A 20,947-nucleotide genomic window follows, 5' to 3' on the forward strand; every position below is an offset into this window, starting at 1 on the left:
AATTTTATTGAATATAATAAAGTAAAAAGTCACTTGACATGCTGCTGTTTTGTGCTATGACCTATTTAAGTGTTAGAAGTTGTTATTTACGTGACAACACCTGAACGCAACACAAGCTCAGCATGAGTGCTGTGCTGCGCTGCTGTGCGAGCAGCGTGTTTGTCTGTGTGTAACAGCAGTCTGTTGATGGTTATTTACACAGTGTCCATAACAATAACTTTGTCAGCTGACAAACTGCGCCGGGCTTGGGGTCAGGTTTGATCAGGAAAATGCGGCCTGAGCCGCTCTAGTGTGCTCACCTGTGTGTGTGGCGGAACTCCGCCATGCGTGATGCAGAGAGCAGAGGAGAATTGTTAACGTGTGACCATGTAGAGACAGAAATGACACGATGACATAACACCATAAATAGTATATTGTTATGTTATTATATGAAGCGTCCGTCGCGCAAAATAATATCAATGGGGGCTGTGGGCAGGACATTGTTACACAGCTGTGCCTGTGACTTCAGGCAGAGAGACTGCTGCATCAGAGCAGAAGAGCACGTTTTAAAATACATTTATTTTATCAATTAGTTATTAACTTTGACTATTTTTAGCAACTTGTCCGATCGGGCAAGTGAGTTGTTAGTTTACATGCCCGACCTTGAGTTTGACTTGCCCCGGGCAATCGGGCAATCCTTATTGTTGAGCCCTGCTTGCGGAGATCCAAGGGGAGAGGGGGTAGCACCACAACTCCACCTAATGGAGGCTGATGGCGCCTCAGATTAAAACGTCCAAAAACACAATTGAAACCACAAAATATCTCCATACTGCTCGTCCGTAGTGATCCAAGTGTCCTGAAGCCCCGACATAAAAAGTTGTGTGGAAAAACGTAATTTGAACTCTTCCTCATTGTAGCCTGTAGCTCTAACTGCCTCTCTGTGCACCGCGTTCACGTGTGCACGCTTGCATGCAAGACCAGCGAAAGCATGTGAACACACATGAATGCAGTGCCCATGTCTCACGGTCTCGCACAAGCAGGATGGGAGGACTCTAAAACTTCACCTGAGCATCCCTTGGCATATGGGTAAGTAGATAATGGCTGTATTTTCATTTTTGGGTGCACTGTCCCTTTAAGATATGTGTTTATAGAGATTATTAATGTCTCAACAGCTTGTTCCCCTGGGCTTCATATATAATGTTTATAGCTGAACTTTGGTGATTCAAATTCTGGTTGGAGGTGGAGGTTGAATGGTCGGAGCTTAACTCAATAAAACACCCACAGTTGCTGTAGGATAGAATTTAATGGTGAGGTTAATAGGCTAAATGAACAAAGTTTAGTCCTAAATCTGAAGCTGAACTAAGGCAAAAGGAGACTTCCCCATTGTTGAAAACAGACTGCATCACACACCAGTTGGCCCTTGTAAGGAGCCAAGCTGCTGACAGTATACCGTGTATAAAAAAAAAAAAAAAAATCAAGTTGTTACTTCTGGCATGAGTTATCACTTGAGGCATTCAGCAGTTTGGGCGGCCTGGCTGCAGGACATGGAAACAGTCCTGGATACTCCCCAGACAGAAATGAAAGAGGAGGTGGTTTGCCTTCTGTTTTACAACTGAAGATATCTACAGGTGCCCTGAACAGTCATGCTTTATTATCAACATGATGCAACGGGAAAAGAAATCTGAAAGAATACAGACTCAAGTCTGCTTGAGGGGGCTCTTGCGATGCTCATTGATGTCATTCCTATTTTAATACACTCAAACTTCATCTTTCAAAAGACATTCCAGACACAAAAACTGGGTGACTGTATATTAAAAGAATTGTCTGGACAGAGAAATATCCACCAAGCTCCATTTCAAAACTCCATGCCAGCAATGCTCAATAGTTATTTTCAACTGCACTTACACTGACCTTCGTTGCGGTTGTCCTTCCTGTACGTAGTCTAGATGTTGAAAGGCTTCGGAGCTGAAAACAACAATCACAGAAGGGCCTGTGAGAAAGTAGGGGTCAGAATACAAAGGAGAGTTTGATTAGCATGAACCCAGTGACAGCAATTTATTGTTGGGCATTTCACATTTTTTATATATTTTAATATGACATGACGATGTCAGAATAGTAATTAAATTGAGGAAAAAGATTTCTGTAACACTGCATGGCCTTACCTTCACACAGAGAGTGTTGAAAAAAGAAAGCTTTAAGAAAAGGAATGCTGGTGATAAAGCCTTGGCCAATAAGTTTAAAATTTTTATTTGTCACATACTCAACATCTCTATCAACATCTCATCTCTACGTTGTGCAGTGAAATTCTTTATGGCCTCCTCAAGTACTTTTCTCGATGGAGTATCATCAATACAATGTATACAGCAAAGAAAACATGTCCAACAAAAGATACGTGTGAAATATGGTGTGGTTCTCTATCGTATCCAGAGATAGGCCTTTGCGGGTCCCTCTCGAGGTTAGCTAAACGCGGTTTCTTCTTTTTGAGAATAAGGAGTGAAACAGTTGAGAGCGGTGCCATATCCATGTATTGCAGCTGTCTGTTTAAGCACGGTTTAGGCACAGCAGCTCGCTCGAGCCTGATTTAGTTTGGGGGGGCAGCGTGCCCATGTAATGGAGGGGTGCCTTACCCAGCCAGCGTGATGTCATATATTATTGTCAGTGGCCTGGCAGCAGGCTGGCCACCTGAGCGGTCTTCCTGCACCCAACCTCTGCCTCTCGTGCATATGGTTGGTTCTGGCACCTGGGCATCGGTACAGTGGCGGTGTCACTGACCGTTGAATGCGCAAGATGTTGTACATTTGTTTATAGTTCACTGGTGTTTTTTTGTATATACACAACTATTGGGTATTTTCTGTTGTTAATGCACCTGGTGGCGGGGACGTCTTCAAATACCAGGGGGGGCACTTGTGGACCTGCATGAGCTCTGTCTCCTGGGGCCCCTCGCGGTGTGTCTTAAAGGGTTCCCATAGTTATGATATAACTACTGGGTGGGGAGATAGAGAACATTAGGTTACATTGTAACCTTGGTTCTCTGAGTGAGGAGATTATCTCCCCAGACTGAAGGCCACTCGGTACCCGTTCCAATCAATGTTGACCACGTAAAGTGGCGTCTTAAAGATTATTAATTTTCCATGTGGATTACCCCAGATGATGATAATTCCCATAGTTATGACATAACTACTCACTCAGAGAACCAAGGTTACAATGTAACCGAACGATGCTTGGAGGTAATTGTCAGCAACATCAGAGGAGTAGTCTGTAGTCTGTCAGGAACCCTGTCGGTGTTCTTGTTCAGGATTCAGATGACCCGAGGGAAGTAGCTCCTCATGCAGCCTAGTCGCCTTAAGTTAATGTTGGCACTGTGCATCTCTGCAATATATGTGAATATATATCACAATTATACATTTCATATGTATGATATCAGTGTGTCTAAAGTGTGTGGTATGTGAGCTGACGATGTCAGCAGGAGGTGGAGGGGATAGTGGGTGGTGTGACACCGAGGCGAGGCGCCTGCCAAGCTGCAGACCAGGTTTACATATTTAGATTACACATGAAATTTCCATCTTATTGAGTCAAGTGATTCTAATATAAACCAAAAAAGACTATTCTCATAGTCTATCCTTATAGTTTTATTTGATTTAATTAAATAAATGTTGTTTTTTTTGTAGTTTGTTTGTATTACTAGACTCATTTGGATGATTTTTTTTTTATGTAATTGAAATATGTAGACCTGCAAAACTGACCAAATAATTTGGCTTTAACAGCCGAAATGGGGCACAGACACAACATGTCATGTAGGGTGTGCATGTTGAGTTTTGTGAAGTGATAGTGCAGTCGGTTATGCAGGTTTGGAAGCGTGTCCCAGCTGGCATTCTAATGTTTAATCAGTGTTTGATCAGTGTCATACACCATGTCTGAATCACTGTTGAATTATGTTTTGATTTTGAAAGATGAATCGTGGTTGATTTCGTAATGTTGTGCTAGTATTGTTTCACAACTTTAGATGTTTCAAAATTGTTTCAAAGTTGAAACAGATCTGAAATTTCAGTGTTGATTTATGGGAATTTTATCAACCTGGCATTGCCTCTGATACAATGCTGGTTTTTATTTTCATCATTTTCAAACAGATTGCACTCGTTTTTCTTTGTTTTTTTCACAGTTCTTTGTAGTTTTTACAAGTTGGAGGTCTGTGGAGCTGTGTGTAGAGAACCAAAAAAAAAAAAGAGCAGCACATAAAAATAGTGTTGAGCAGCGCGGTGCCCGCACTGGCAAGCACAGCTCACATGGTCATTGTCACTGCTTCAGTTGATTATAATAGTCATGCTCTGCTGCAGGCATGCTGCGGTAGAAGTGTCGTGCCAGGTCTAAACTAATTCGGCATGGTTCATGAATCCCGGGAACACTGATTCCCTATCCAATCTCTGAAAACATGTGGACGTATTTTTTTTTAACTCTTTGTGGACCCTGTTTTTGTTTTTATTTTTATGTGAAACCCTGCAGTGACCCATTGGTGTTATACACCGGTCAGCCAGAACATTAAAACCACTGACAAGTGACGTGAACAACATTGATCATATTGTTAACATGCATTGTTCTGCTGGGAAACCTTTGGTTCTGGCATTCATGTGGATACCACCTGACACGTTCCACCCCTCATGGCAACAGTACTCCCCAATGGCAGTGGCCCCCCAGCAGGATAATGCACCATGCCACACTGCAAACATCGCTCAGGAATGTCCTAAGGAATGTGACAAAGACCTCAAAGTGTCAACCTGGCCTCCAAATTCCCCAGATCCCAATCTGAATGAGCATCTGTGGCACGTGCCATTAACCCACCTCACGACCCACTGGACTAAATGGATCTGCCGCCAACACACTGGTGCCAGACACAGCAGGACACTCCCAGAGATCCTGTGTCCATGCCTCGACAGGTCAGAGCCAAGTCCGATTCAAGGAGGCCCCACCTTGAATTAGGAGTACATCTGGGGTACCGGCACATCACAAGAATCCTTGAGCAGATTGGGACCTGGGAAATTTAGAAGCCAGGTCGACACCTTGAGCTTTTTGTCACGCTCCACAGGCCATTTCTAAACAGTTTTTGTAGTGTGGCATGCTGCTTTTTAGTGCTGGGGGCCATTGGGGAGTACTGTTGCCATGACGGGGGGTACTTGGTCTGTAACAGTGTTTGAGTGGGTGGAACATGTCAGGTGGTATCCACATGAATGTCAGAACCAAAGGTTTCCCAGCAGAACAATGCATCGGAACAAAACCTGTCAGTGGTTTGAATGTTTTGGCTGATAGGTGCAAGGTATTCTATCTGTGTGGGCACAAATTCCTTTGTCATGTTAACTGTCCTAAACCATAATGCTATAATTAATGACCATGAGAAACGGTGACAAAATAGATTTCATCAGCACCATGTAGCCATGTTGTTTTCAGTCACACTTCTTCACCCTCCTCTCATCTCCTCTCAGCATATCACAGAGTCAGACACTTAGACAGAAGGAAGTAAAACAGAAAGGAAGCTGTCAGACTGTGCCCTGGATGCTACACGCTGTCTGAGTTGCTGTCTTGTTTCTGTTTTTCTTTGGCATTATGCAGACTCTCTGTGGACCTGTATGTATGATTGCGCAGAAGAACACAGGTTGGCCAATCCTCTTTGTACTCTCTCTCTCTCTCTTTTTTTTTTTTTTGCCATGAGGTGTACTTGACTCATCCCCGTCGTTCGGCTTTCTCTTCCTGTGTCACTTCTTTTTTTCTTCTCTTGTTCCCCATACCGCATGTCAGTCTCTGCACATGAGTGTTTGTGTGTGTTTCTGTGGTTGTCTGTTCATGTTAAAATTACTCGCAGATCAAAGAAAGAAGAATCCTGCACAACACTGATTTCTGAGTGAGTGGTTATTTTACAGACTTCATATTTAGATGTTGTTAAAAAAAACACTGGGTATTAGGTTAATGGATAAAATTGTGTCGGCAGGGCTGCAGAGAAAGTTTCCAGTCAAAGTTGTACTTGCAATTACTCGAAACCTTGAAAATTGATTTAAGAAGATGATGGCACGTGTTGTTGTGGGAGGGAGGGACATGGGCACGGCTCACAATGTTGACAGGCCTCCAGAGAGAAATCCCAGTTTTGTGCCCTTGCAATGGGATTTTCCAAGAAGACACATTTGTCTAATTAGATTAACAGACATCTAAGTAATCATATGATTCAACCTGATTTGGAGCTAATGGCTGAGAAGTAAACAAAAGGCTTTAGTGCTTCTGCCACAGCCCTCCAACTGCTCTTAATGTTGGATTGAGACTAAAGCAGATTTTGTGTCGTACCTTAACCTTTTTACTGCAATTAGTCCTAAGCGTATTGTAGATTTATGTCAACTAAACCCTGTATTGAAATCTGCTTTGGTGTCGAAAATGAAAATCAGAGCTTAAATCACAATCTGTTTTGGTTTTAAAATTCAAACATTTGGAACTTCTGCAGAGACTTCTTGCTTTGCTGGAAGTGTGTTACAAAAGCTTTGAAGTGGGTTTGTTTGCATGCGGTGTGATTGGCTCAGCTCTCAGATGCAAGTGCTTTTTAAAAGGCCATGACAAAGCATGATATGTGCTGATCGTATCAAAGCCCATTAATGCTTTTGTGTTCTGGGTGTACCCTCGATGCTCAGATGCACTGAGAGCAGATGGATCAGCTAGATGTGGCAGAGGAAAATAGTACAGTAATGCACATATTGTTGCTACGTAACTGAAAGAAATGCAACACACAGGAGTCCTTCACCAAAACACCCGTCTGGAATATGGTGTTCAATACTAAACAGATAAATTAGACTGTATGAAATTTAAATAAATGAATCATGTAAAACATATAAAATGAATGGATGTATGGCTATTTAATTTAGGAACATATTCAAACTTAAATCCTTATAAAAAATAATGAAATAACATTTCATAATATCATAATAACGAGGGATGTCCAAATCTGATTTCCAAGATATTGGTACTGGTACTGTATTTCTTTCCTTCAGCAACAATCGCACGTGTACATTTAGCCAACGTGGTTAGGTTCAAGCAACAAAAGCATGTGGTTGTGTTTAGAAAAAAATAACAGTAAATACAATTTCTTTTTACCTGACAAGGGAAAGGGGTTTTTGAAGAGTGGTTTACAAAAGGTATTAAAACAATCGGAGACCTGTTTGAAGCAGAAACAATTACGTCTTTTCAGCAACTTCAGATTAAATATGGAATATCCTTCACATTCTTTTTTGCATATTTGCAGATCAGACATTTTATATTCTCTGCCTGCAAGTTTCCTGATGATAAGTACGTTAGGAGCACTCTTGATGACCTTCTTCTCATTCCAAATATTACAAAAAAGTTTATTTCCATTTTTTATCAGAAGCTACAGTCCTTGGACAAGTATAACATTGATAAAATTATTAGTACATGGAAGAAGGACCTAGGAATCCAATCTAGCCAGGAAGAGTGGTCTAAGATATTTTCATTGTCAAGTAAAATATTCTTCTATTCATCGGTTAAATGAGAGCCAATACCGAATATTTCACAGGCTACAATGTACACCCCAGTTTATCAATAAATGCAACTCCAATATATCTCCCATGTGTAAAAAATGTAAGAAAGAGTTGGGAACTTATTTTCATTTAATATGGAAATGCCCTTTTATTGCACGTTTTTGGAAAAATATTAAAAAAGAGCTTTGTACAATCTTGGGCATGGACATTAAAAGGGAACCTGCATTGTTTCTGTTGGGATTCTCTCTAGAAGGTCTCGATCTTAACCCCTCTCAGTACACTCTTATAACAAAACTCCTGTTACTAGCTAGACGATGTATTTTGTTCCAATGGATTAAAGACAAACCCCCAACAGTAACGCAGTGGTACAGAGAATATATAAGATCTTACCAATGGAAAGCCTTTCTGCTACCTGCTAGGGGGGAACAATACATTTTTTTTTTTTAAATCTGGCAACCAATTTTAGAGCATCTGCCATATGAAATTTTAACTTTCAGAATGAATTCCAATTGATAGTTATTCCCTTCTTTTTTGTAATTTTATTTTAAGAATGTATCTTCTCATCAACCCCCTTTTCCTTGAAAACTTGTGACCTAACACAGGAATGGAGTAAATTTTCCTTTTGTGCTGTGCTTGTCCTGTGATGTATATTGTCGATGCTGCCATTTTGCTATGATTTGTGATTCAGGTGCTGTCATGCTTGTTTGTTTGTTTTTCTTTCTGTTGTCCTGTTTTGTTTTTCTGTTTCCTTTTGCATTCTGAAAATTAAAATCAATAAAATATATATATTAAAAAAATAAAATAAAATAAAAATAAAAAATAACAGGATTTGGCTTTACATTCATACAGGAAGCAAACACCGGCCTCCTGGGTAGTAGGTGATTGTTGGACACATCTATCCCCGTTTCCCACCCACCCTACTCGGACTTTTCGCCACCTTAACTTATCACTCTTTCCCTCTGACGCCATCAGGCACTGTTACACACTGATGGTGTCATGCTGACGTTAAAGGACAGCTTTTTACATTGAAGTCTGAAGTCAGAGGTCACTGCCTGAAACGCCGTATTCATCAACTTCAGAACAGACGGGGTTGGTAATGAGGGCGTTTTTAGTGGCAAAGATTTCATGCACAGCAACTCAATGGGTGCAGCCATCGTCGCCAATCTGCGCCCCACCCACTGCAAAACACCACACACCATAAACGACAGTAAAATGGAGTGTTTATTTATGTTGTTCACTTTAAGATTATGAGCACTCGCTTTAGCTCAGTGTGAGTGTCTCTTGCATTTTGCGGTTTTCTCTGGTGCATGGTGTTTCGCCGCGGGTGGATGGGAGACAGTGCAACTAAAGCCGAGCAAGGAAAAAGCCAATAACAGGGGGTTAATTTATTAATGTAATCCACACAAAAGATTAAGAGATGATGAAAATAAACACTCAGCAACATACAGTTGATTCAGGTAACAAAGGCTGCATCAAAGCAATAAACACTAGAGAATGCACTCTGAAAGGGACAGAGAAATTCCCACGAGACAGCGACAAGGCCAAAAATATTAAAGAGAGGGTTTGTTATTTTATATGTTGCTATTTAGTAAAAAAAAATAATAGAAATATAAAAAACACTAAGAAACAGATGCAGGGTTTTCTTTTTCTTAATGCATTGCAGAGCTATTCAGTCCATCCCTTTCAACCAAGCACATGCCCTCTGCCTGCCAAGCTCACCAACAGTCTTTTTTGTCTTGTTATCTTGACACAGTTTTGTGTCTTTCTCAAAAATGTTAAAATCAAACCTTGTCGAGCCAACTCTGAATAGACTAGTTAGTTTTTTCCTGAACACTTGTCTTTTCAGTTTGATGATGATGAGTAATAATCCGTCTAGTTGGCTGTTAAATTTAATAAAAGGAGAGGTGTAGGTGTTCTGTGTTTATTCACAGCAGCCTCCAGTTATTACAGTTAAATTTTTAAAGAACTTTCATGATAAATTAATTATTTTAATAATTTCTAATCAATTTCTCACTATTTCACAATTTCTGGGAACATTTACACAATTTATTCGTAGTATGTATTTCATAATGTCTTGGCACTAATTATCATATAGTGGGGGGCAAACATCTCCTCTAAATATATGGGAGGGATAATTAATATATGTATAATATATATGTAAAACTTCCATGTTACGATAGGCAACCACTCACCACTGTCCGATCTGCTGACATTTTACAAATTGCTGTTATTATTATTACAACTACTGGGTCTAGTTTTAAGGTTTGCTGCACTTCTGGGTGTGGTTTGTCTAAGTGGTGTTGCCGTACCCCAGGAGAAGCCATTGCTTGGCTGCTGTGGATACTCTATGTCATTACTTTCAAATATATTAAAGCCGCACACTATGAGTGTTACCACAGCTAAGTGTAGAGGCAATAAAAAGTCATATTATATATGTCATTAAAAATTTCAATAGTATTATATGTCATAAAGATGTCTGGAAAATGTCAATAGAATTATATAAAGAAGTCTGTGTACATTTTTCCCGTGCGGCCTTCAATCATCTGCCGGCTCCCTAAAATGGCGCTTAGTCAATAAAACTTTTAGAACCCTGTCTGTTTAGGTAGCCCATTGAGTTTTTAAACATGTCCGCTGGGGGAATTCTCCCGAGACCCCCGTAAGATCGTTGGGTTGCAGAAGGTGATGGCTGAACAGGTGATTACGGCCCTGTGATAATGTTATAGTTATTCATGAAATTTTGTGCGCACTGGGGCTCCATACTGCAAATCAGTGATGCAGCAGTAATTTAAATGAGTAAACGTCTAATAAAGATTCAAAGTATTTAGAGTGTCTGCGGCCTCAGTCTTGTTTAGTTTAGCGTTGCACTCTAAACTCACTCAGCCTCCGAGGTTGACCGTTTTTAATTGGCATTTCGGCAAAACAGCCTGGAACTAATACGTGTTGTATTCTGGCTGAAAAGAAAAAGTTCTTTGACATTTCTCTAAGAGGGACCCCTGTGGACTGGAAAACACTGCTGTTGATCACAGAGGTTAGTGTGCAGCATACAAATTTAAAGTTCAGTGAGGAGAGCAAACAGTGCAGCAGTTCCCAGAAAAGCACACACACAAATAAAAGTGTGGCAGCCAGACTTAGTGTTTTTCCAAAGACGGGCAGGGTGCCAGTACACAGACTTTTAAGTAAAAGCTCTCGAGTCTCGCTTTACACCAAGTTGACCTTTTATGTTTTTTAGCCTGTTATTTGTCCTTCTTCTCTTGTATACGACTGTTGCTTTCCAGAACATGTAATTTGGTCCACTTCCTAAAACCTTGACCTGAGCACTTCAGTCATAACCCATTATCTACGGGAGCCTCGTGGTGCAAAATCAAAGCACGATTTGGAGAGAAGTTCAAAAGCTGATGAAAGTAAAGGAACAAATCACAGACACACTGAACATTTGCTGTAGGCCATAATATTCATACAGTATTCCATGACTGCAACCTTGAAAAACATAATGCCAGCCAAATAGTTGTGTACGGGCTGAGGCAACAATGTGACAACACAGTAGTATCAGTGGAAAGTATGCCCAGTGTGCCCTGATGACTGGGCAGTGATAAGCTTAATTCGTTACGCATTAAATAGTCTCCACTATCTCTAATCTTCTAGTAGCCTAATCCTCTTCTAGCTGTGGTAGCAACAACACTGTTACTTTTCACTGGCATACCGTTTACATTAGATTATGGCTCATAGTAGTTTGTGTCAATGGGGGAACATAAATGTGAGTAATCCATTTGATTTTGATCTATTTTTAGAGTCTGAGGTGGTTTTGGGAGCGTCAGCAGTATGTTTGACAGCCCATATTATCATATGTGTTGTAGATGCTCTGCTGTTGCATATGTGCACATTCAGCTTTACAGCAAAGAGCACAGTTTTCATACTATTTGTAGCGTTCGTCACTGCAAGAACTGCATCAAGCAGCCTCATGCAGTTGCTGGGTGTCTCAAGGTTATCTCCAAACTGCTTCTCATCATTTGTAGCCACACTATTAGCAAGGGAGGTCAGTGTTGCCTGTGTGTGAGCTGGTCCACTGTGGTCCAGACTGAAAAACCTTGCAACAGTTTGCCATGACGTCTGCCATGATGAGGTTGACATTTGTGGTTTAGGTGAAATGTCTCACCATCTATTGGATGGATCGTCATGACATTTGGTAGTGACTTTTATATCCCCCTCAGGGTGGACTTTAACAACTTTGCAACAACTCAAAATGTAACTTTCCGTGACATGTAATCATCAGATAAAATCATCTCTGATGTTTCTAACCCCTGCAAGATCAGCCACGACCACTGACAAATTAAAATCCAGAGGTAGTACATTTGCTACAAGGGCACCCAAACTTAAGAGAAGTACAAACTTGATTTGAACCCTCGTTCAAAGAACATCTTAAAACCCGTCTTATAATAAACGGCACAGTCTTTTTCTTTTTTACTTGAATAACAAAAGCAAATAGATCCATCACAGCATTTTTTAAAAACCCATTTAATAAAGGTCATCCTTTATACTATAAGTGTTGCCCGAGTTTTGCCCTCCTCAGACTGTTTTCTATCTTAATAATGCACCGTGAAAGTAGTTGAAGTTGTACCAGAAATCTCCACTTAGTTTAGCTTGGCATAAAAACTGAAAGCAGGGGGAAATATCGAGCCTGGCTCTCTTGAAAAGTAAAATAAAATATCAACATCGAGCTCGCTGATTGACGTGTTGTGTCTCATTTGATTAAGAAGTACAGAGCTGTGCAGTCGTCTGAGTGTCTCCGGCTTCAGTGCTGGTTTCCTGACAACCTCATTGTTACGATTGGAGATATGAAAGAGGGGCTGCTGTTGTTTGCCAAAAAATAGTTCCTGCACGTTTATGCCTCAGTGCCAAAGACAGCTGGAGGTGTTATGTTCTTGGGTTGTCTGTGTGTCCATTCCATTCTGGTGAAGGTGATATCTCAGGAGTTTATTTTTAAGCTCTCTAACGCCAGGACGCCGACATCCTCGCTCCCCTCCTCCTCTGTTAAATGGTATCTCCCAGGCACACTACGTCATCAAACCATGTGATGTTTGGTATTGCCGGATTCAGGAAGCTCTTGACTTTTAGAAAATAACATTGTTTTTCTTTTATTTATTATGTATTTCGCACCAGAGCAGCCTAAACACACAAAGTCCAAAGTTCTGTGTTTTTTGCTGAGATATACCGTCTAGAAAGTGGGATCATAACTTTCACGTTTCATATGGCTTTATTTGGTGATATTTTATGGTGTTTCTGTGTCATAAACAACACCAGCTATCAGAATCACACCTGATTTAAACAAGGTACAATGTCTGAAGCTGGCTGAGTGTTGTTTGATCACTGATAGTACTGTTTTGAAGCCGAGTGTCCGACTTGTCTTCTGGAGCTCCGCCTGGATCTTTTCATGGAAAAAAACACTGTAGAATGGTATACTTTGAGCAATCTTCTTCAAATTTGAAATGAGTGTTCATTGATAGTGTGCCTACAGCCCCACAGTGTCATTTACCTGCTCAGACGAAGCCACAGACAGTTATTCATCCTGAAAAACATTTTTTTTTTTTTTTTTTTTTAGGCGAAATCTTCAATTTTTTACTGACTTCAGAGGCCCATTACTCTGTCTCTGTATCACCTAGAGTGTGTCTGACACCTTCACAATAAACTTCAGGGAGTTTTCTTTCTGGCAAGACCCCATGCATGCATGTAGTCAGAGCGGTTCAGAAGCTACAGTCATTTTAATTTGGGTATGTCATTTCAGGCGTTTTTGCTACAAAATGGGGGTGGAGTGCAAGAGGTTTTAATGAAGCATTGTCAGTTGTCGGGGCAACATATGAGTCTGGACAGATATGGATGTTAACTTGACGGTTGACTGGTTGATGGGGGCACACAACCACAAGATGCTAATCCTACTTACATGTCATTTGTGTACGGGTAAACAAACAGCTTAGTCTTTAAGGTGGTAGGTGCTTTGTTTCCCCCTCCGTCCAGGCTGGGACTAACCATGTCGTGATTCCAGCTCTGTACTCTCAAAGAAAACAAACAGATTTCCAATAGCAAATGGTGCGATCCTTGACATCTCTCTTGTTCTCTTTTGAGATATCTCTTACCTAATGGACACTCTCAATGCTGAGCAATTAGACGGACCTGCTTGCACCCAAAGTGCATTCAGAGTTTTCAATAGTAATGTCCACTAATATCCAGGAAAACAGAAAAAAAACAAGTAATTCTAGCCAAAAATAAAGATGGAGGGTGGTTTACAAATCACTTGCACATGACTGATTCAGGCGCCACAACTTTGGATGGAGTGTCTGCTTTAAGGATATGGCAGAGTTAAGAATAACCTTTGCAGTTATTAGAAATTGCAGCAGAACCCTGGCTAATAAGAGTGCAAGTAAGGATTTTCCTGGTGATTAAAGTCACTAACGATCCGTGCAGTTAATCACTGGACAGCAGGACAAACAGAGCTTAAGTGACTCCTCCAGCATTGTTGTTGCTCTTGGCAGCAGCACATTTACTGTAACTGTAATTGAATGGATCCCCCTTTGTTTGACAATCGCAAGTCTAATCTATAGTTTAATCTATTTGCGTCATCCGTCTCGTCTGCTTTGAATATGTACCTGATGGACCTAATTTTACCCCTGACAGACACACAGTGGCATAATGGCATAATGGACTGACCTGGTGAATCTGTATTTCTGTTATTTTCAATGTTCTTGTCAAATGTTGCTGGATACAGAGATAAATGTTGACCTGTGCAGAAAAGCCCACATGGATTGGTGGTAGTAAAGTATTGTCTTATACTGTATATGACTGAAGAACAGGAGCAAGTCACTGGTACACTTGCAGACTTGTTATTTCCCATGTGGTTCAGACAGAGCTCTGAGTTTGACCTGTGCTCAGATGCTGACAGCAGATAATCTTGTGTGCCATCTTTATGCTGCTGACACATACTTCCTCCATACCTTCACCGAGCAGGATTTCCCCAGCAACATTTCAGTGAGTGAGTGTTCATGTGACTAACAGAGAATTGGGCTCTGTATCTGACACAAAGTGACTGACTGAATTTACTGTGCAATGATCCACAGGGCAGTAAACTAATATTATACCCTTTCTTTCTCCTCTATGTGACTGGATCATGATAATCAACCACTGACACCACTACAGGTAAGTTTTCATCTCCTTTTATTCCTCACTGAATATGAACTCTTTGCCTTGTTTGGATCTTTTGAACTGTACCCAGATTAGTTTTCGTGTTTTAGTAAAAATGTGCTTGTATTAGGACCTGATCAGACAGGGCACCTTTTAGCAGCCTGGGGCGGCCTTTAGTAATTGCTTCAAATGAGAGCGAAACTTTTTGCTTGCTGTTTTTGTGTTGCTGAGTACCTCACTTTTTTCCACTCTGTGTTTTTGCAACACATTCGCACATACTTGCACTTGGTCAGTGGCCCTACACATCAAACTGGTACACTCTCGGTCAGTGGTTGCCAACTGGCGGTTGGTGGGTCGCAAGTCCATTCTGAATGAACCACAAGTGACTGTCAAATAGGGCTGCAACGATTAGTCAACTAATCGATAACTAATCGACTATTAAAATAATCGGTGACTACTTTAGTAGTCAACTAATTGGTTTGAGTCATCTTTCATAGAATAGTACTATAAAAGTACCCCAAAATACTCTTATTGCAGCTTCTTACGCTCAGATATTGGCAGCTTTACACCCTCTCGCATGACGGTGAACTAAAACCCTTTGGCGTGAGTACGAAACAAGATGACATAATTTTGGTGTTTGGGAGAGACAGACCAACATTTTTAACATATTTTTCGAGAAAATGATTAGTCGACTAATCGAAGAAATAATCGACAGATTAGTCGATAATGAAAATAATCATTAGCTACAGCCCTACTGTCAAATTTGTTAAATTTATAAAAAAACACACTTTATTTTGAAGTGCCGTTTCCTGCTGATTGAGTGACTAACAGACAGCTACTAGACAGAGACAGACAGCAAACTAGCTTGGTGACATGGCCAAATGAAAGTATGATGCTGAATGTATTAAAATATCTGGAGCCCGTGGCTGAAAACAAGTTGGGAACTGCTGCTCTAGGTATCTCTCTTGTGTCACTTTTGAACCCTCAGGACCAGTATATCAATTTCATCTCGCTACATGCATAGTCTTTTCAACTTGTCTTTTCAAAAGAAACTTCTGTGTCCACAGAAATTGTACAATATCCACTCGTTAAATCCATACAGTCAGGTTAAAAAAAAAAAAATTCCAGTGTAGGTTTACTTCATTTTTAGTAGGGCCCGACCGATATGGATTTTTGGGGGCCGATGCCAATTCCAATATTATGGAATAAAAAAAAAATCCGATATATCGGCCGATTTAAATTTTTACGTTTTTCAATTTAAAAAACCCCACAATACCTGCCTTTAATGGCTTAAATATAGTTCAAACACTTGTTACAAAGATATAAATTGAAGGAAGAACATTTTATTGTTTTCAAATACTTTTATTATCAGAAATTGTGTGGAACAAGCAGCATATGAACAATTTGAACACATAATAAATCAAAAATATGATGTGCAAAAAGGCAGTAAACCTCTGGGAAATAAAATAATCATGCGAAGTCTATATAAATTAAGACATTCACATGTATGTTCACAGTACCAGAGTTCTTCTTATCATTGCCATTTTAACAGAGGTAGGTTATAGTGCAAAAAGTAACACAAGGACATCGTTTCTAAGTAAAACACCATATTCCCTGCATTTTATTAGTGATGAAAATATGTGTTAACATCAGCGTCAATCAGCCAACTTTTGGCCGATTGCCGATTATTTTCTAATGGCTATAATCGTCTGATTAAATCGGCCAGCTGATAAATCAGTTGGGCCTTAATTTTTAGGTTAAGGCATGTGGTTAGTTTAATGGCTTTAGTTCAAATAAATACTTTTCTAACTGACATACTATGCTATGGTCTTAAAGTAACCCAGCAAAAATGTGGGACACTGAAAGCAGTCTCCCAGGGGGAAGTCCTGTGTCTGTTTGACCCATCCAACACCCCTACCCCCTGCTTTATGTAGACTTTCTTGCTTGTTATACTATGGTCGTTGCTCAGTGTCAAATAATGCTGCCTGGTGCAGCAGTTTGATTCAGTGATGAAGTTCCACCAAACTTAAAGTTGGGGGTAGTGTAACTTTGAGCAACACATTGCGGCCAGAGGATACCTGCAGCCAGTGAGTGAACGGAGTGGTGCTGACCTATTTAGACCTATGAGAATTTCTTCAAAATGTACTTGTTGCAAAGAGCCGCACTTTGCCGCTGCTTGCTGTGTTTTGGTGTGGTTTTCGTAAAGGGTGCCTCCGTTCTGACACTGAAGTGCATTCAGGTTAAACAGGTTAGTTTTTGCAGGAGTGCTCTGAATAAAAAATTTTCATTGTCTAATCAGATGCATTTGTCTGTAAAACAGAGTGCGGGAAGGTCAGATTTTTTTCTGATTGCGTTTTCCATCAGATAGTTTGTTATGTAAACACAGTTTTGCCAGTTTAAGATTGTACTTTATCCAGGCAAAATCTTTTTTTTTACAGCTCATTTGTTGACCTTTGGTTTCATTTGTTGGAGCAGTACAAAGGATTTATTATGTGTGTGTTTCACAAAGTACGATATCAGAAACAGGTCAGTCCAGACCAGCAGACAGATGATCCCTCTGACAATAGACATACAGGAACATGCTGTGGTCAACGTGGAGGGCAACATGGAAAACACATAATTGTCTGTCTTTAATAGTAGGTTGCAGCAGCAAAATGAGTCCAGTGCTATTTTGTATTTCCTCATTCCCTTGTTTAGGACTCAAACAAAAGTTTAGGACTTGAACTTTGACCATAGCTTCCTTGTCTTTTGTCTAGACTCTGGATTTTAACGGCCAAGACTTGAGATTTGCGAAACAATGACAATGACTCAGTCCCACCATATGTATCCCTTTGAGGATTCTGAATTCAAAACAGTGGAAAAACGTTTTTACAGAGAAGCATCACATTTCATTAAAAAGAGTCACACACATGCACAAAGGTAGCAGGATTCTTTGTACAGCAAAACACTTAATGGCTGTTTCCAGATTTTACATGATTTGTAGTATTTTCCACCCAAAAAAACCCACAAAGAAATACAGCTTTGTTCCCATTACATGTTGGATTATTATATAAGGTTGTTTTTTTATCTGTATCAATGCGTATTTCTTCAGAAAAATGTTTTAAAACCCTCCTTTTTCTTTGGTTTTCCACATCAATTTCAAATCCTCCCTTTAAATCTAGATTCCCTGATTCAGTGCAGGATTGCTACAAAAAGGATAACACAGGGCACTGTGCGGGTTTACACACTACCTGTGCCTGTGCCTTCAGCAAAACCTCTAGTTGTGTGGCCTAATGTGATCCTGTTATAATCGGGAGTGGATTTATGTTAGGTATGAGGAGCTTATGAACCCCCTGGCAGTCAGTGTGGAGCTGCGCTGTGTTTTCATGCTTCAGGGAAAGTTGAAAAATGCTCTCAGGCTTGGATGGGGTTGAATTATTCATGGAGAATGAGGGAGAGGAGCTGTAAAAGCCTTCATCTTCACTTTTCTGCCCCTGGCTGTGAGGCTCCATGGTGCACTCTGAGTGATGGGGTGAGTTGGGGTAAGAAGGCACATGATTATCCTCGTAGAATATCGATACCACGTAGACTGACGGGGGGAGCCGGTGGGGGGGCTATGCTAATGGGCTGCATCAGAATCCTTTTCCTTGTAGCTTCCCATCCAGACCACAAATTTCTGGGATGTCGTTGATCCATATCTAAACATCTGTTTTGTATTTTGGTTCAGCCATTTGACTGGTAGTCATGTTGACATTCTCATACAGAGAACTGAAGCTGTCATGGCTGTCAGCAGCTTGTAAAATCAGGAGAACTGTGTAATGCTAGAAGGCATGCAGACAAACTGTAGCAGTGCTGGCAGTGAACTGCAGTAATTAGTTATATGGATGAACAAGTTTAACCACTACTGGAAATCTGATAAATACTGTGGTGTATATTTTATGAGTAGAAGACAAACTGTGAGACCTCCCCCATCACATGCATTCAAATTAGGATGTTCCAATATTGGTTTGGTTGAGTTTGAGATCGTGAGAGGGTCAAATGATACCTCAGATGATAGTCTATATTTGACTTATTGTCAACAAATACAACAAGTACAATGTGTGTATCAAAGCCTGATATATCTTCTTCCTCTGTGCCATAGAGCTCCACTATTAAAAACACATCAGTGAGCCACGCTGTAGCTCTGGGTCACATGCTCCGTCATTACACTGTAGTCTATCTTGTCTCAATCCCGTCCTACTACCAAATGTGGATTGATCTGCAGCTGAAAAAGCTCTTTGTACTTATGTTCGAGTAACATTTGATAAAAACCACAGCGCCCACCTGCCACGGACAGAAGGGTAGTAAAATCACAACAGAGAAACAGGCGAACCCGATTGTTGGGTTTGGTCTTTTCATGGGACTTGTTGACAGTGAGAAAAACATAGAATAATGCCAGCTTTATCCTTTAATAAGATTAGTCTGAAGCATGTATCATGGCTTATAGCTAAGTGAAGATGCTGCAGAGCTTGGCATGGGGCTCCTTGTTGTTAGCAGTTGGACTGAAACATTGTTCAAAGTTTTAAACATGACAGGGACTGCTGAATTTGCTTTTCCTAGTAGGGCTTGGTGATATGGACAAAAATGGACAGGGTGCTTTGCTCGGCTGGATATTAATTTTGAGAACCACAAAAGCTGCTGCCTGATCGTGCATTTCTGGGTCCATTATGGAATTTAACAGTGTGTACGTAGTGTCGTTATTTCTATGGATAACATGCCAAACATACTGCAGATCTATAGATAACATTTAGTCAGTTTAGATATTTATAGTGTTGCTATAGCGGCAGGCAAAGCAAAAAACTCTACATTTAATGTCAGTCTCTTACAATGACATACCAAGAGCTTCTTTCTAGATCCACTGTTTGGTATCTGTGTGTAACAGTTGTGAGGCAGAAATGCCAGTGTCTCTGTAAACAAAATCCGCAGTAAGAGAGAAATCATGTTTTACAATCACAGACACACCCCAGTCTTCACTGAGAAGTTGGTTAGCTGTTTGCTGAAGTCATTGGCAACAAAAATGGCAGCTTGTGATGACCTTTGCTGAGTAGATCCAGGGTCCCAAGGCCTTTCCTTTATTGCTTTATGAAGTTGTTATTGCTGCCCTTTTACAAGGGATTTTCTGTCAAGTTTTTTTGGACCCCGATCAAAGTCCTTTAAGTTGGGTATCTGCTGATAAACAAGTCCAGTCATGTTTATTTTTATTCACATAGCACCCAATCATAACAAAAGTTATGTCAGGACACTTCATATAGTCCATGTCTAGACCATACTCTGTTCGGTTACTGAGACCAAACAGTTCACATGGATTCCCGCCAACAGCAGGCGCATAGTGCGGCAGCACCAAGGAAAAACTTCCTTTTATGAGGCAGAAACCTTGAGCAGAAACAGCAGTCTGTGGTGGGCAGCCATCTGCCTCTACCTCTGATACAAAACATACAAGTCTGATCCAATATTTATTTTAATTTAATTCCTGAAACTGACATGAAGTGATGAGCTGTCGGCCTTGTTGGGAATACAGAAACAGTCAGTCCAAAAGAGAGAGAAGAAATCACAGATTTGTTTTCGGAATTTTGCCAAAACAGGTGCCAGAACAATCAATCACCAGTGCAACCGAATCCTTTTGCAGGCTGAGAGTTGTAGAGCTGTAGAGTTCAGTAGAGAATGGATTGAATTTAGATCAGCTTTATTTTAACCAATTAAAATATGCCCTGATCAGTGATTCTTCGGACTGACTCATGACATCTCTACTTTTTAGATTTAAAGCAGACACAGATCATCATTTATTTTAATTTTGTTATTGTTTTTCTGATGAACGTTAGTCCAGTGTCTTGGTTTCTTTGGCTGCCAGATGTTAGACAAGATGCTGATTTTGTCTGTCTGCCACTTAATGTCATGCAGAAAGTATCAGAGCATTCAGAGCATTTAAAATCTCAACAGTAAATGACGCAGGTTGTAAAATCAAGCTTAGGGCTAAAATACAGTGTTGGTTGGTTGACAGAGCAACCTGTTTCACTTTTTGATATCAAAATAATTATTATAGGGTCATCACGGTGGACGAGATGCATACCTTATGATTTCACCACCCCTATTTTCTGTATGTCTCAAAAGTAAAAAAAAAAAAAGTAAAAAATCAAACTGATCTTGCTTTAACCAGGTCTGGACTTCTTGTAAAGTCAAATCATTATCATGTTTTGTTCCATTTAGGATCAGACAAAGGTGTGCATGATGTCGAGATCATCAGGATGGGAAAAGTCATT

The 20,947-nt window shown here is 40.4% G+C and overlaps 1 protein-coding gene across 10 annotated transcripts in view; it reads left to right on the forward strand.

The window, feature by feature from the left end:
• thrb (thyroid hormone receptor beta) overlaps positions 1–20,947 on the forward strand; it is a 170,822-nt gene that overhangs the window by 31,042 nt on the left and 118,833 nt on the right. Inside the window, exon 2 of one of the 10 annotated variants that reach the window (XM_078175715.1) lies at positions 5,581–5,623. The exons of 6 other annotated variants lie outside the window; for them this stretch is intronic. The gene's annotated coding sequence lies outside the window, so the exon portion shown is untranslated. Of the gene's footprint in view, positions 1–652; positions 1,066–5,580; positions 5,624–5,746; positions 5,870–20,947 lie in introns of those variants that run through there. 3 more of the 10 variants (XM_078175721.1, XM_078175724.1, XM_078175717.1) reach the window with 3 other exon arrangements.

Source organism: Epinephelus lanceolatus, chromosome 16, assembly GCF_041903045.1.
Source record: "Epinephelus lanceolatus isolate andai-2023 chromosome 16, ASM4190304v1, whole genome shotgun sequence".
NCBI classification, from domain to species: Eukaryota; Metazoa; Chordata; class Actinopteri; order Perciformes; family Serranidae; genus Epinephelus; species Epinephelus lanceolatus.